Here is an 18,381-nt window from a genome sequence, read left to right as displayed (position 1 = left end):
AGTACCCAAAGTGGGAGCTCCAGATGGTCAAGCGTATAGAAAATAAAAATAATAATGTTGACGTGGCTCTCGCACCGTATAAGCCACTTAAGTTAGCCCGCACGCCGAGCAGTAGTTGGCGTTGCGGTAAGAGCTTGAGCTAGTAATTCGATGGTCGTGGGTTCGACTTCCTTTGTGGAGAACATTCTTTTCAATTTTTATATTATTCATGTATTTTAATTTATTTTATTTATTTGTATGCAAAATGCATATAGGACGTCATTTTTAATGAGCGCACAATTGTAGAAAATTTGGAGTTGCGAACTTTCCCGACGTGTTCAAACAGAAATTATTTTTCTCCTTTATTGGCTATCTCCCCTCCTTGGGGAACGTGCCATAAACGTGAATAGTCTTTTCGCTGTAAGATTCATTTTCACCTGACAAGTGAAGGTTGCTCATGGCGGCTGTATACAAACACTAGATTCTTGGCGCAGGTAGAAAAAAGTCTGACAATTAAATCCCAAGACCGCCTCTGTGGTGTAGTGGTTAGCGTGATTAGCTGCCACCCCCGGAGGACCGGGTTCGATTCCCGGCTCTGCCACGAAATTTGAAAAGTGGTACGAGGGCTGGAACGGGGTCCACTCAGCCTCGGGAGGTCAACTGAGTAGAGGTGGGTTCGATTCCCACCTCAGCCATCCTGGAAGTGGTTTTCCGTGGTTTCCCACTTCTCCTCCAGACGAATGCCGGGATGGTACCTAACATAAGGCCACGGCCGCTTCCTTCCCTCTTCCTTGCCTATCCCTTCCAATCTTCCCATCCCTCCACAAGGCCCCTGTTCAGCATAGCAGGTGAGGCCGCCTGGGCGAGGTACTGGTCATACTCCCCAGTTGTATCCCCCGACCAAGAGTCTGAAGCTCCAGGACACTGCCCTTGCGGCGGTAGAGGTGGGATCCCTCGCTGAGTCCGAGGGAAAAACCGAACCTGGAGGGTAAACAGATGATGATGATGATGATGATGATGATGAATTACATCCCAATTTTTTACCTCTTCTATGCCTTTTGCGTATAAATAAATAAAATGAATTATTCACCTCTTTGCTTAATTGGAAAAAGAATTAATTTTAAAGTTGACAGAAAAAATAGTCTCCACACGAGCAGTTGAACCCACGCCCATCGAAGTACCAGTCCGAGCTCTTACCGCAACGCCAACTACTGCTCGGCGTGCGCGCTAACGTAAGTGGCTTATACGGTGCGAGAGCCGCGTCAACATTTTTATTTTTATTTTTATTTTTATTTTTATTTTTATTTTTATTTTTATTTTTATTTTTATTTTTATTTTTATTTTTATTTTTATTTTCTATATGCTTGGCCATCTGGAGTTCCTACTTAGGGTACTTTCATTTCTAGCCAAGCCCTGCATATTCTATAAATTTGAGCGAAATCGGCGGTGACGAGTAGGGAATGCCCCCTTGTTAGTACAACTATACCGCTTATATAATGCTCGCGAATATGGTAGAAATCATTAGCGGCAGTGTTCTTTCCTTTACTGAAACTATAAGGAATGTGGACTGTGTGCGAATAACACTATCTTACGTTTGGAGAAGAAGTGTCTATAAGGACTACAACGTACTAGCAATGCACCGAGGGTCGCGGTAGCTAAGTGGCTAAATCACGCATCACTGCTCTTACTTCAGCCAAACTGTGTGGTAGTAGGTTCGAATAACAGGCTGGTGGAGTTCTTTCTCGATCAATACCGTTTACAGTGACTGTAATATGGCCGCATATCGTCCTGCTCCAAAGAGTGAATGTTTATTTGGTCCTGAAAAGGACCGTTTTTATCCGATATTAAGTAACCAGTTTGGACTACGACGTGATGGTCTGTAGGTAGGAAGTAGGGTACCGTACATATTCAGAGTAACAAGTGTTCTAAATGTTTACCACTTTACGGTGTTCATTTAACTTTCTACCATTACGGAGCACGTGATATATATTACATTCGACCGTACTATACATCGTGAGGAAAAGAATAAGTGCTGTGATGTGGATTATTATTTTCGTGCGTTGGATTCGGTAGATCGTGGAGTCGAATCCCATGCTGACCATCCTAGAAACGGTTTTCCTCGGTTTCCCATTTTCACCACTAGGCGAAAATAAAAGACCAATGCCGATTTACTTCCCAATTCTTCCCCCACCCATCCTTAGGGGCACCAGAGGGCACCCCTTAAAACCTATAGCAGAAAAATATTGATTATTATTGTACCCCCGCGAAAATGGACCACGTCTGTCGTTCCAAAACTTGCCTTATGCTGGATTCGAACCACTACGCTGCTGACACTCGCAGATCTTCTGCTCCAGCCCTTAACAGCATTCTGCATTTGTGAAAGTGAATAGGCGATGTCTAGATCCTGGAGGTTTTGTTGCAGCTATTGAGCACAAGATTTGTGGTGGAAATGACTAAAGGCCTCACTGTTTCTAGGGCCATTTCCCACAGTTTTCGAACTTCTTTTGCGAGGTCAGGATACATTTCAGTCTTCTGGACATAGGCCTGATGGACATTATGATCTGAAGTGACCATCGCATCCAGAAGATTCCGAGCTGTTTGTCAATAAGAACAATATCCGGCCTGTTTGATCTTACGGTCCTGTCCAGTACAGCTTGAAACTTTCATTTTTGAGGACATAAGATGGTCTGTACTCATAATATGGGCTTTTCTCATCTGTAAGTTCCGACTTTATTCCCAGCTCTTGGTGCACAATTTTCGCTACTTTACTGTACCATGCCGATGGGTATATTCTTTATCTGCCATGGCCTTACATACACCGACAATATGCTCCAGCGTTTCCGCTTTTCGCCTGTTTCTCTGCATCTCCTGCATCTAGTGTTTACTTTTTCATTTAAGACATATTTGCGGTTGTTACGGGTGTCTATGACACTATCCTGCATTGGTATCAATAACCCTTCTGTTTCTCCGTGAAGGTATCCGTGTTTTAGCCAGAGAGTGGGTTTCGAACTGTCAACAGATGGTTGACTTAGATGGTGAGAATATGATTCATGAGGATATATTTCTGTTTCCAGGCTTGCTATAGTTGTTCTGTGTTGGCAAAATTATTATTAATACCAATATAAATGGTCCGTTATTGGACATTATAAATTTTCCAGCTAATTCATTCCTGGTTGCCAGCGTACCGCCCCCGTGTGCTAGGTTGAGCTCATCAGTTGATACCTAGCACACTACCAAGACGCTGGCTAGTGCATACCGTGGAGGCCACTGCGTAGGCTACTTGAAGCCACCGGCAGTGCCAATGCACTATGAGAGAATTTGTCTCACTACCAAAAATTGATGCCTGCTTGGCCATCAGGTGATATAGATGTTGATTCCCTTAGGGAATCTGAAATATTTGTCCCGAATGAGTAAATTTATAATACCAATATAAATGGTCAATTATTGGACGGTATGCTCTAGCCATGCGTCTTGGTAGGTGTGCTAGGTACCAACTGATGAGCCCAACCTAGCACACGGGGGCGAAACCCTGTCAACCAGGAATGAGTTAGCTGGACAATTTATAATGTCACGACGTCTGTGATCCCAGTGCGCTTCCCGATCTCGTCGTTCCGCACTTTGTCCTGAGGTTGATCCGAAGCAAGGCTCTCTCCATGGAAAGCTGGCAAATCCTTAGGCTCCTGGTACTGCTCTGTGTGAGAGTTGTTGTCACAAGGTTATACGTTACGATCGGTAACACATACAACTAGTATGACCACCGTCTGAGGTTAATTGGTATCGTGTCAGTGGTGTAACATTAGGGCCTGCAAGACGGGCACGTGGCCTAAGAGGCCCACAGACCTCAAAAGAAAAAGTAAATAAATGAATAAATAACTTTACCTTAATGCCACTCTTAAAGAGAAAGGTGACATCGTGATGTGTTTGTGGAATGGGGCGAAAAATCTTTTTTGCAGTGCGTATGTAGAGTAATTGTCGGATGGTTGCACTTGCCTGTAAATTATTGTTATTAAGACAACTGTCTCTCGAATCACGAGCGGCACTACAGTACTTCTCACAAATATCTGCGCTAAGTTGTTATTAAAGAAACAGTGAAAACTGGTAGCAAAATATCAAGAGACTTAACTATACTTGTTGCTGTTTCTCCCGCAAAACGACCATTTTCGAAACTGAAACTTACGAAGAACTATCTAAGAAATGTTATGCTTCAAGACAGACTCTGTTATCTCAGCCTCCTCAGCATCGAATGTGTCATACACGGATATCATTGAAATCGACCATACCTTTGCATCACAGACCCACCAACCTGGACCCAATGTTTGGGAAGCCAGGCTCTGCCTGTCACAAGACAGGACAAAGAGCGAGTGATAGAAGAGCAACACCTCTTTAAAAAACCTTGGTCCAGCTGACCCGGCTGGTAGTCCCATGTAAGGGTCCCTTGCCAGGGTTACGGTGAAGACCTCAACGGCAGTGAAGGCGGAGAAGAGGGACTTCGGAACGGTGGAATTGGCGGAAGGGGCAACCCTCCTATTCTGGGTAAATATAATAGGAACTGCTGCTTCGCAGTATAATTTGGGAACTTCAAAGGCTAAGGGAAGAAACCCCGACGGAAAATCAGCCTGGTTCCTCAGGCTTAAGATGGTAGCCCTGTCAAGGCACTCGGAAGCAGGGGGTTAATCACTCAGTCTTCTTAAATAATCTGATTATAGAAACTGGAGCGAAATTACAAAACCGGACGGATAACCTGATGACGAACTTTGGCATGAAGAGGATAACGAAAATTGGTTTCTGGAATGTGAGGACCTTGACGAAGAAAAGCAGATTAAAACACGTGACAGGGGGAAATGAACAACTACGGGCTGGACATTCTGGGATTGAGTGAGGTGAGGTGGCCAGGATTTGGCGAGATACAGACAACAGATAGAATTACATTTCTATATTGTGGTGCTGAGGACGAAAAACACAGGGATGGAGTGGGGTTGCTGCTCACTAGAAATGCAATGAGAAGTCTTATGGAGTGGAAGCCGATTTCCAGTAGGCTACTGACTGCTAGATTCAAGACCAAGATCATGTTACAATTATCCAATGCCTTGCACCTACAGAACAATCGGAGCGGGCCGATGACTTCGACGTTAGGCCCCTTGAAACAACAATCATCAAACAAAACAACAATCGGAGTTGGACATAAAGGAAGAATTCTACCAAATGTTGCGAGATGCCGCAATGAAAAAAATTAAGAAGGATATTCTCATAGTTATAGGAGACTTCAATGCGAAGGATGGCTCAAAAAATGAAGGACTGGAACAGATCATGGGTATACACCGTCTTGGCGAGATGAATGAAAATGGGGAAACGTTTACGGAATATTGCGCCAGCCAAGACTTGGTGATAGGTGGCACGGTGTTCCCGCATAGGCGGTGCCTTATGGTCACGTGGGTGTCTCCTGACTAAGTCACGGAAAACCAAATTGATCACAATGCGGTGAGCAGGAGGTTCAGAAGGAGTTTGAAAGATGTTAGGAACAAGAGAGGAGCGGACATTGGCAGTGACCATCATCTTGTTGTCGCCAACATCCGTATAAAGATCGTAGCAGTCCACCAGAAGTTCAACACTCGGCACAAGGAGTTTGATGTTGGTAAGTTAAGGAATCAGCAGACGTTGGAACAATTTCAACTGTAACTTAGCAACATATTCCAGGTGTTGGTTTCTGAGATAGAGAAGGATGTGGAGACCGCATGGAACGGGGTGAAGAACATCTTTGTGGAAACAACTGATAAGCAGCTCGGGTGCAAAAACTACCTGCGGAAGGAATGGATATCTGATCAGACCTGGGACAAGATAAATTATAGGAAGGAGATAAAGGCCAAGCTAAATATGTGCAAAACTAGACAGCAGAAGTCTCAAACACAAGCTGAGTATTCAATAGCAGATAGGGAAGTAAAGAGGAATGTGCGAAAGGATCACAGGAAGTGGATTGATGAGCAGGCAGAGAAAGCAGAACACGCGTCAAAAAGGGGGATATAAAGGAGCTTTATGGCATCACACAGATGCTTTCGAAGAAAGTTTTTAATAAAACTAGGCCTGTGAAGGGCAAGACAGGCGAGATTCTCACTACGTGCAAACAGCAGTTGAGTAGATGGAGGGAACACTTTGCGGAGATTTTTAACAGAGATGTGGGTGTGGAAAATGAGCAGAAATGAGAAGAAGAAGAAGAAGATGAAGAAAAAGCAGAAGGTAATCCAGGTATCGGTCTTGACTCTCCAATCCAGGGTGAGATACGAACATCGTTGAAGTATATGAAAAATGGGAAGGCAGCAGGTCTGGACAACATTCCAGCGGAAATACTGAAAGCAGGCCTTGATACTACAATCAGATTGCTGCACCCACTGCTGGAGAAGATATGGAAAGAGGAGGAAATACCGACCAACTGGAAGAAGGGGCTGATAGTCAAGTTACCGAAAAAAGGGGATACAACAAACTGCAACAACTGGAAGGGTATCACCTCGCTCTCCATCCCAAGCAAAGTGCTGTCGCTAGTCATTCTGAACCGCATAAAGGTTTCAGTAGAAAGAAGGTTTCGAAAGGAACAGGCGGGATTTCAGCAAGATCGCAGCTGTGTGGATCTCGTCTATACACTCCGAATTATCATAGAACAGAGTGTGGAATGGCGGAATATCCCCTACCTCTCATTCGTGGACTTCGAGAAAGCCTTTGATTCTGTAAACCAAAAAATCATGTGGAAGACCGTCGAGGAATACAGAATTCCATCAGAGATTAGAGGTGTACGAGGGGTATGAGTGTCAGGTTCTTCATGAAGGGAAACTAACAAAAAGATAAACGTCAAGTCTGGAGTGAGACAGGGGTGTGTTCTTTCTCCCACTCTGTTCCTGCTGGTCCTAGACAGTATGATGATGAAGGTAATAGGAGGACGGAAGAGGGGTGTTCAATGGGGGATGAGAGACAGGCTTGAAGATCTTGACTTCGGAGACGACATTTGCCTTATGGCACAGTGGTATCGCGACATAGAAGATAAACTGAGTAGGTTGCAGAAGGAAGCAGAACGTGCAGGTCTCATGATCAACACAAACAAGACTAAAGTGATGAGGATTAATTCGGATGTCATGACCAGCTGGACAGTAAATGGAAAGGAAAGTGAGCGAGTTGAGTCCTTCCTCTACCTTGGAAGTATAGTTACAACGGATGGGGGAGCAGAGGAAGATGTTCGAAGCCGTATCCGGAAGGCAAATGGTGCGTTTGTCCAGCTCTACCATGTATGGAAGAATAGAAACATCTCCAGGAAGACTAAGCTTCGCCTCTTCAACAGCAATGTAAAGTCGATTCTTCTATACGGCTGTGAAACGTGGAAAGTTACAAAACAGATCAATAACCAGCTACAGGTGTTCATTAATAGATGTCTGCGTCGCATAACAAATATGAGGTGGCCGGACATAATCTCTAATGAAGATCTTTGGACTATGACCAATCAGCAGCCGATTGACATCCAGATCAAAGAGTGAAAATGGCGCTGGATTGGATACACATTGGAGCTGTTGAGAGGCGGCGCTGAACTGGAACCCTCAAGGCACCAGAAGAAGACCTGGAGGAGGACGATCGAAAAGGAAATCGCAGAGGTTAACAAGACCTGGAGCGAAGTGAAGAGTATGGCCAGGAACCGTACTGTGGGGAGAAATTTCGCCAAGGCCCTATGCTCCAGGGGGAGCAACAGGAAATAACTCAAAGTCAAGTTTGCATCCCAGAAAGTACGATGCGCGGTCCAGTTTCCTTAGAATAAAATGCGCGTACAGTAAAGTTTAAAAACTGTAAAGGCAAAAGATAGAAACACACATATATATATATTCACGATATATATCAAACACTACAAAATAGTTAACTTTAAAAATAAAATATATTAATTGATGAATTCATTTTGTAATCTTATGATAAGTCCTTTGTATAAATTAAATGGATATAGTTTGCATTAAATTATCTGCTGTAGTTAAATTGTTAAGTGTTAATGACAGGTTTAATCCAGCTCCATGGATAAATGGTTAGCCTGTTTGCCTTTGGTTCAAGGGGTCCAGGGTTTGATTTCCATGTTTGGGGATTTTAGCCTTCATTGGTTAATACCAATGACTCGGGGACTGGGTGTTCGTACCGTGTGCAGCATTACATTTAATCATAGAAATGCCACCATCCTACAGATGGGCAGGTCGCCTATTGGGCGTCAATTCAAAAGACCTGCACCAGATCTGCCCTGAGGCCACTTGTCATTAGATTGCAGGTTTTATGCAATTTAATTTTAGACGGTCCTACTCATTGGCTGAATGGTCAGCGTTGAGGCCTTCGGTTCAGAAGTTCCTGGGTTCGACACCGGTCGGGTCGGGGACTTTAACCACCTTTGATTTATTCTTCTGGCCCGAGGACTAGGTGTTTGTGTTTGTCCCAACACTTTTCTCTTCATATTCAGACAACATACTACACTACTAACCACCGCAGAAACACGCAATAGTGATTACATTCATCCAGATGAGTATTATTTATTTATTTCAAAAGACGCACCTGAGCCAAGGCTCATAATGGTGCAGTTCAAATAATTACATTTGGCAACAAAGATGAGATTTGAGGAACATCAGCTTCTAGGGCAAAAATATAATATACTGTACAATGAATTATTTATAATAATAATAATAATAATAATAATAATAATAATAATAATAATAATAATAAAAAAATAATAATAATAATAATAATAATAATAATAATAATAATAATAATAATAATAATAGTAATAAGGTATCATAGTGATCGAAACCAAATTTGAACAGCAGTGATATAGTACACTAAATCAGTACTCTATAGGCGTGACATTTTTACTTTTAGAAAATGAACAAGCTTGGTTTTAAAGATTGGTAATTTAGCGGCTTCTCAAATATGCTCAGGAAGGCTATTGAAAAACTTGACAGAGTAATGCCATAAAGAATTAGTGCCATACTTAGTAGACTTTGATGATTTACAGTAAATTTTAGTAGATCCTCTTGAACTGTATGAATGTATATCAGAATTCAAGTTGCAAAGGGTGTTTGAATTAACTTGCCCATTTTTCAATTTATACAATATAATAGCTGAAGCTTTTTTGCGAAGACCATCTAGTGACAGCACATTACAATACTGGTAGACCTGTATAGGTGATGTTAAGGTGGGTAAGTTGACGAGTATTTTCAGTGCTCTTTACTATAAGATACTGATCTTTTCAAATTGTTCTTTACTGCAACATGCCCAGATATGAATCATGTAATTCAGGTGGCTTTCAATTAGTGCATGATAAATACTCTTCAACAGTCCACGAGAAACTTTGTATTTTAATCGGCTCATTACACCAATAGCAGGAGTTATTCTATAACACAGCATTGTGATGTGATTCTCCCAAGTTAGCGACTCAACAATGCTAAGTCCTAGAAATTTGATTGATTGAACTTGAGGTATCACTTGGTCATAGAAACTTAAGTTGATGTTCAGAGGAAAAGTACATAATGGTTTGTGAAATATGATATAGTTAGTTTTTATGATTAATTCTTAGTCGGTTGATAGTAAGTGTCAGGAAGGGCATCTGGCAGTAATATAGGGCCAAATCCACATGTGCAACACAGTTCGCACCCGCGATCCCACAGGTGTGGGAAATCCGGCAAAAATGGAGGAGAAGAAGAAGAAGAAAATAATTTTTAGAGGGCCCAGTTTCGTTTCCTGCAGGCGGGTGCTACTCATGTCAGTCCAATTCGCCTCCTTATCTCCGCTCTCTGGTTATTCTTACAAAGACTGATTTTGTGGCCAAGGTAAAAGTAATAGTCGACTACAGCGAGAGATTGGATGTCCGCTTCTCTTCGAACGACGTACTTACTTACGATCTTCATTTTTTTAGTTTCATCGCCAGGATGGCTCTTACATGAGATATCAGGCTGCCCCACGGATTTCGAAGAAGGCAAAAATTCGACCAAATATATTTTTAAATTTAGTATAAGCCCATAATATGCATTAGGCTATGTATAAATCTTGAATTCCTGGAAGTAGAATGAAGCGTACTGTTTTCATCACCAATATTGTTTCAGATGGAATAGTACTGTAATCAATGGGAAAATAAATAAGAATTTCTAAGCTCTTGCTATAAATGCTAAATTCACATTTATTGGTTCATGAGGAAGTGCCTTCAAATTACATAATATAGGGCACGAACACTTATTATATTGGTCGACCAGATGAAGGCGTTCGTTGCAAAGTTCCAATACAAAATTTTGTGGCTGGCTAAGGATCGGCGTGCATGATAAGAACTATCCGCATGCTCCCGAAACGTCACCACACAATGAAGGACAGAGGTACGAAATATTCGTATGTCGTAGACTTCATATCAGATATATATATTTTGGTAACAATATTAAGCGATACTACATCGAAACAAGAATCTAAAAACTGCATGTGTAACACGACGGACGGCGGCCCTGAAGATGGTTTTCCGTCGTTTCCCATTTTCACACCAGGCAAATACTGGGGCTGTTATCATACGTCGAGGACAGAGAGAGGATATATGTAGAAGTATGAACTTGGGGAAAGGTATGCCGAAGCTGAGGAATTAAGAAAGCCCGGAATCACCAATCACAGTGTATATCAATGCCGCTGATTTTGATTGAATATAGCAGTAGTGAATTAATGTAAATGATTTCGATCAAAGACCGAAAGTTTCTTCTATCTGCCAAGAACTAAAATGATTCCGACTTATAATTCATAGAAGATACTGTTGCGAGAAATCGGATTTTGAGAAGGAGTTAGTACATGGAGTGCCAATCATTGTGATTAGAGCAGGAATTTTATCATCAAAGGTATTATTCTCGGTTAGAGGAACAGACTCACTGATAATGGTATCATGCTGGGCAATGGATTCAAAGCTGTGATCATCGACTTGCATGCTTTTGCAGATGATGTAGTCCTAATGGCAGATGACCTCAATATCGCCCACCTCCAGAGTGAAATATTTCCAAGACGTAGCTGAAGCTGTAGGTATCCAGAGTTTCTTTGAAAAAATGAATTATCGACTAACTGACTGGCATAATACCACCGTATTCCTCAATACCAAGTATGGAGTAATGAAAGGTTGCATTCAGTTTAAGTACGTTGGATAGATAATTTCCCTTAAGCATCAGAGAATACGGCTCTCTAATATCAACCAAACCGCACTGAAACAGCTTTGCACCACTGTAAACTCACTTATCGGTCCAAGTCGACCTTATGCCAGGCCATATACCGCTACTACATCGTAGTAATATATCCGGAAGACCTATATACTACTGAGTGTATGGTCTTCACTCGCCATGATGATATTCGGAGTATCTAAATAAATGCAATGAGAGGAAATTCCTAGAAAATATCTTCGGCGAACGTAAAAATTCTGCGGGCGACTATCGCCTGAGGTCAAATACAGAGCTGAAGCTTAAACTTCAAAACATATCCTTTGTTATAAGCTAGCGCCGTCTCATGTTTTGAACCATCACTCTCGAATACCTAACACCAGAATATCACGCAGAATTCTTTATCTTCTCTCAACACTTGGGCAGTTGCAGTGAAGGAGGATCTCCTAGGTGCCACTGAGACACTCTTCAAGGAAAGAAATAAGCAAAGGACCAGGGTGTAGAAAATGTATAGGGGACGAAGATCACAGATGATTTACAGGGGCATGGAGATGGGTTACCACCAAGTGTGCTATCTTCAATCGAATGCTACTTTCTTCATTTATTTTACCTAGCTAAATGTACAGAAATATTTATTCATTCTCAGATACAACCTCTCTTTTTCTTATTAGTATATTTATTTTCTGCTTCTTCTTTTCACTTTTGTGTATCTGGTATGATGAAGTGGAAGAATGTGCAAATTAAGGAAGGATCAGCAATCTCGCCATATCCCGTTCTGCAGAGACATCGGTTACAACTACATCGAGGAGGGGAAGTCTGCGCAGCTGGAGAGGATGAACAACATGAACCGGGGCAACTGAACGAAGAGCAATACCAAGAACTGAATGGTAACTGTTTGTCTTATGGAATAAAGTGTGTGGTATTTTTAAAACCACAGATTATGTGGCCAACGTTAGAAGTCAATAAGATGTAACAGCCGCTGTGGTAAGGTTTCTTTTGATCGAATTATCTCTCTAGTCCAAGGGTCAGTAGTCAGGCCATTCCTTTTTCTTGTGCATATTAATTACTTTCCTGGGAACTTATCGGACATGTCTGTACTATATGCAAATGACATTGCTCTTATAACAGCAGATAAAGAACTAGAAAATATAGTTACTCAAAACAGGAAGATGTTTCAGGAGTCATTGGGGTGGTTAAAGGGAAATAAATTGGTCTTAAATTGCAACAAAACTGAAGACATTTTCTTTCTTCTAAGCATTACAACTATAGAATACAGCAACATGTCCGTGAAAACGTTAGAATTTCATTTAGACTCCAAATTGAGCTGGAAAGTTCACACTCAACAACTATGTAAGAAACTGTCCCGAGTTAAATTTTTTCGAAAACTGAAGAAATGCGTTAGCAAACATCAAATAATATCTGCTTACTACGCTTTCGTTCATTCTCATCTACAATACAGTATGGAACAATTATGTGGGGGAATTCAACGGCGGCTCAGGATGTTTTTATATGACAGAAGAAAGCAATATGGTGCACACAGGGAATTTCAGACAAGCAATTACGTAGGACCGTTTTCCAAGAACTGGGAATTTTGACTCTTCCCACAACATACTTTTACCAACGGCTCCGGTAAAGAAGTGGGGGACTGGAAATAATAATAATATTGCATTGAAAATTACTCACTTGTGTTCAGGACTCCATTTTGAATATTATTAGGTCCCGAAATGTGGCATTCTTAGTGATTTTGTCGGTAATATTGGTAATAATTGCACATATTAAGTATAAAGATGTGTTCATGATAGCCATCTTTGTTTGTTTCCAGAGATGTTATGGAATAGACTGGTTACTTTGACATTGGAAAGCATGGTAGCATGGATGTTACAATAGAAAGCATGGATGTTGCAACATAAAGCATGGAAGTTACAATGCAAATATGTTATTGTCAGGACAGAGCTTGGCCTGGATTTTGCAAAGATAGGTTAGAGCCACTAAATTATACTTTTTTCTTGTCGTGCGGGCAGTATGCGCCGCGGCGATAGTTTAGAGCCTCCCGAAGGGAGTGTGGCCCCCGAAGGGGGCCACTGTTCTCATGACAGAGCTTCGCCTGGATTTTGCAAAGATCGGTTAGAGCCACAAATTATACTTTTTTCTTGCCGTGCGGACAGTATGCGCCGCGGCGACAGTTTAGAGCCTTTCGAAGGGAGTGTGGCCCCCGAAGGGGGCCACTGTTCTCATGACAGAGCTTGGCCTGGATTTTGCAAAGATATGTTACAGCTACTAAATTATATTTTTTCTTGCCGTGCGGGCAGTATGCGCCGCGGCGATAGTTAAGAGCCTTTCGAAAGGAGTGTGGTCCCCTTATGACAGAGGTTGGCCTGAATTTGCAAAGATAAATTACAGCTATTAAATTAGAGGAGTTGTAACATCCACGCTTTATGTTGTAACATCCATGCTTTGCATTGTAACTTCCATGCTTCTCCTCACTTATCTGAAATTCCTTGCTTTGTTGTAAAGTCAAAGTAACCAGTCTATACTATAACATCTCTGGAAACAAAGATGGCTATCATAAATATATCCTCCTACTTCTTGTGTGCAATTATTACCAATATTGTTCCGTCCTCTTAGAAAATTTATACAGAGCGCGCTCTTGTCCGCGTCTCTATTGAGTGTCCAGAATGCATCTGGTTTCCGGCAAGAAAACGAGACAGACTCGAACAAGACAACATGTCGGCGAGAGATGCATTCGCGGCCACATGGCCTCTAACTTAATCAATAGCCATCCAGGCATTTCAGTTTATTGTTAATGTGTAAATAATTTCTACGCAGTTTGTTAATCATGTTTAATTGTAATAAATGTTTTATTTACGTGTAATATTGATGCATGACTCGGCCCTATGGTCTTATCACGTGCTTAACCAAACTACAGTCCACTACCAGAGTAATCATCGCTGTTTAGTAATACAACATGTGTGCTACAGCATTCAATTCGTCATCCAACATTTTGGTCCTCTGGGCCGGATATTACACGGTAAAAGTGAAACGCGTGTGAAATATCCGCAGGATTGGAAACATACAATGCAACGTGGGACTCTTCTGTTTACAAGGTCAGATTCCCTTTAATTACCTTTTCCTTGCATTATTTACATTTGTGTGAGCCAGTGCTTTACGATGGACGAGAACGAAATCGCAAAGCTGATCAAGCAACGGGGTTATCTGAAAGGTAGAATCACAAAAATCAAAACTTTCGTCGAAAAGTACGACACTACTCAAAACCTAGCAGACATTAGGGTTAGATATGATGCACTTATTGATTTAGAAAGCAAATACGATTTAGTTCAATCGCAGCTTGAGGTGGAGGATAGTAAACGAGATCATGGTGTAGATAGAGATGAAGTAGATGACATTGTGTACAGTTTGAAGGCAAAAATGCAGGTATTATTGTCGCCAGACCAACACGAAAATGCCGGTAGTACCAGAAGTAACACTTCCAATTCGTCGCATGAAAATATCAACATCAAATTACCCGCGATTAAACTACCCATGTTTAGTGGTAACTATGAAGATTGGATGTCGTTTGAAGATAATTTCAAACTATTGGTGCATGAAAATTCCAGTCTAGCAACCATTCAGAAATTTCACTATTTACTAGGAGCAGTTCAAGGTTCAGCTAAAGCATTAATTCAGAACCTTCCAACAACTGAAACAAACTATACGGTAGCTTGGAACCTATTATGTGATCGGTTTCAAAACAAGAGACTAATAGCAGCAAAGCATGTTAGAGAAATCTTAAACATTGCAACAGTGGATAATGAAACCGCTGAAGACCTCAGGCAGTTCATCGGCACATTCTCAAGCAACTTACAAGCACTTAAAGCATTGAAATTAGATACTCCTCTCGAAGAAGTAATATTATCACAACATATTGTTGATCATCTTGATTATGAAACCAGGAGGGGCTGGGAACTAGAAGCAAACGCCAACAAAAATTCCTCCCTCAAACAATTAACATCTTACATTGAACATCGCTGCCAAGTCCTTGAAAGCATGCAAACATCTGTCAGTCAAGTCAAGGTGCGCGGTAGTAAAGAAAGCTCACACAAGAAAAAACCGTCGTCCTATACACATGTTGCATGCATTAACAATCAGTGCTCTTATTGTAAACAAGGTCATACACCAGGACTTTTTGCATGTGAAGCATTTCTCAAGTTAACAGTGTCAAATCGCATTCAATATGCTCGTGACAACAAACTCTGTTTAAACTGTCTTAGAGCATCACATAAAACGTCAGAGTGTACATCCAGTCACTGTCGCAAATGTAACAAGGCCCACAACACATTACTACATCTTGAAAATCACAAGTCTAGTACAACTACAGAAACTACTTCTAACAACAAGGTGGTATTTGCCAGCGTTCACACAACCACCAAGAATGAACATCCATGTACTCGAAACAAACCATATGTGTTGTTATCCACAGTTATTGTCAAAATCAAGGATCACAGTGGTCAATTTCGCAAGGTTCGAGGACTCTTGGACAGCGGCAGTCAGACTCATCTCATTACTACAGACACTGTCAGCAGACTAAATTTAAAATGTAAAGAAGACACCACTTCTATTGTAGGCATTAACAATTCTTCATCAACTCTGAAACACAGTGTGGATATTCACCTCCAGTCCACAACATCAGATTTTAACACTAACATAAATTGTTTAGTGGTTCCTGCCATCACAGGAGAAATGCCTTCCATGGAGTTAGACTACAAATCGTGGAACCTACCTAATGACATCACACTAGCAGATCCTAAATTCTACAGTCCAGGCAAGGTAGATTTAATCATTGGTGCAGAGATGTTCTTTAACATTTTAAAGACAGATGGGAAAAAACGTGCAGGTGATTACCCGGTATTGCAGGACACTCATCTGGGTTGGATAATTTCTGGTAAATGCCCTCAGTCAAACAGCCATCCTGCATGCAACACAGTCACTTCTCTCTTTGTCAAAAAGGAAGATCAACTCGACACGCAACTTCGTAAATTTTGGGAAATAGAAGAATTGCACACTAAACCTAAAACTCAGGATGAACAACAGTGTTTACAGCACTTCAAGGAAAACACCACACGCACTCCTGAAGGAAGATTCGTTGTCAGGTTACCTCGTAAAGAAACTCGATCACCCTTGGGCAATTCTCGTGATATGGCAACACAACGATTTCAACAACTGGAAGCAAAATTCAAGAAAAATCCAGTATTGCATGAACAGTATGCAAACTTCATGTCCGAGTATGAACAGTTATCTCACATGAGGGAGGTAGGCCTACATGCAACAAATGATTCTGAACATTATTACTTGCCACACCACGCAGTATTCAAACAAAGCACAACTACATCAGTCAGAGTAGTTTTTGACGCATCAGCCAAAACTACTACTGGAGTGTCGTTTAATGATACATTGTTAGTAGGGCCTACTATATGAAAATGACACGCAGTTGCAAAGAATTATTTGGAGGGAATCGCCACAAACAGCTATCAAGACTTACGAACTATTGACTGTCACGTATGGTACAGCTTCAGCTCCATATTTGGCAACACAGTGCCTCAAACAATTGGCAGAAGATGAAGCAACTTCATTTCCACTGGCATCAACGGTTTTACAAAGGGATTTTTATGTTGACGATGCCCTGTGTGGTGCGTCCAACATTGCTGAAGCATTAAAATTGCAAAGTGAACTCATAGCCTTACTCAATAAAGGTGGTTTTCCCATCAGGAAATGGTGCTCAAATCATCAAGCTATACTTGCCGCTGTTCCACCTGAAGACAGAGAAATTAACTTACCTTTCCAGTTTGATAATGATGACACCATACAAGCTTTAGGATTATCATGGCATCCTACGACAGAAAAATTCTTAGTGGCAAACAGAATCAAACACATTCCAGGGAACAGTAACATTACTAAACGCACCACTACGTCAGTTGTAGCATCTATATTTGACCCATTAGGATTGATCAGCCCATTAGTGATACTATACAAGATATTTTTGCAGGACTTATGGTTACATCAACTTCACTGGGACGACCCACTGCCAGATCCATTAGCATCAGACTGGGCAAAACTACAAATGCAGCTGGCACACATTGACAATATACAAGTAGAACGCCACGTATTAATTGAGGGCGACTTGGCAAATATCCAAGTTCATGGATTTTCAGACGCTTCCGAGGGAGCTTATGGCGCATGCATCTACCTTCGGTCAGTGAATCAGGAGGGTGAAGTATCAGTCAAACTGCTATGCTCTAAATCGCGCGTAGCTCCGGTTAAACGAGTCACTCTTCCTCGTCTAGAACTTCTCGGTGCAGCATTATTGGCTCAGTTGGTACACAAAACCATGCCAGTCTTAAACTTGGCCATTAATGAAACACATTTATGGACAGACTCCACTATCGTACTGTCATGGTTAGCATCACCAGCATCACGTTGGAAGACCTTTGTAGCAAATAGGGTAGCTCACATTCAACAATCAACGAACACTAGTGACTGGCATCATGTACCATCACAAGATAATCCAGCGGACTTGATTTCTCGAGGCGTCAGACCAGCAGATCTGCAAAACTCAACCATTTGGTGGTCAGGACCCACCTGGTTGTCCACTTCTGAGTTAAATTGGCCGCAGAACAACAATGTTGAGGATTCGCTCGCCATAGCAGAGCAGCGACAATCATCCACACTATTAGTAGTGACACAAGCTGAAACTATTATTGAGAAATTCTCATCATTAATAAGACTGCAACGAGTAATAGCTTATTGTTACAGATTTTTGCATAACACTAAGCATGCCAGGGACAAGAAAATTGGACCTTTAAATGTTGAAGAATTGGAACATTCATTAGAAGTCTGCATTCGTATTGCACAAAATGCAGCCTTCTCAGAAGAGATTGGAGACCTGAAAAACGGAGGCGTAGTCTCTAAGAAGAGCCAGACAAGGAACCTATGTCCCTTCTTACACAACAATATTCTAAGGGTCGGAGGCAGGTTGAAGAATGCATCGATTCCGTTTTCATCCAAACATCCAATACTGTTACCATCAAAACATCACCTGACGACTCTAATTGTCAATCATGAACACGTACAACAAGCTCATGCAGGACCAGAATTGTTGTTAGCAACCCTTCGTCAACGTTATTGGATTCTGAATGGCAGAAATGTAGCCAGACAGCAAGTGCACAAATGCGTAACA

Source organism: Anabrus simplex, chromosome 2, assembly GCF_040414725.1.
Source record: "Anabrus simplex isolate iqAnaSimp1 chromosome 2, ASM4041472v1, whole genome shotgun sequence".
Taxonomy (NCBI): Eukaryota; Metazoa; Arthropoda; class Insecta; order Orthoptera; family Tettigoniidae; genus Anabrus; species Anabrus simplex.
Note: the sequence above shows the minus strand (reverse complement) of the source record.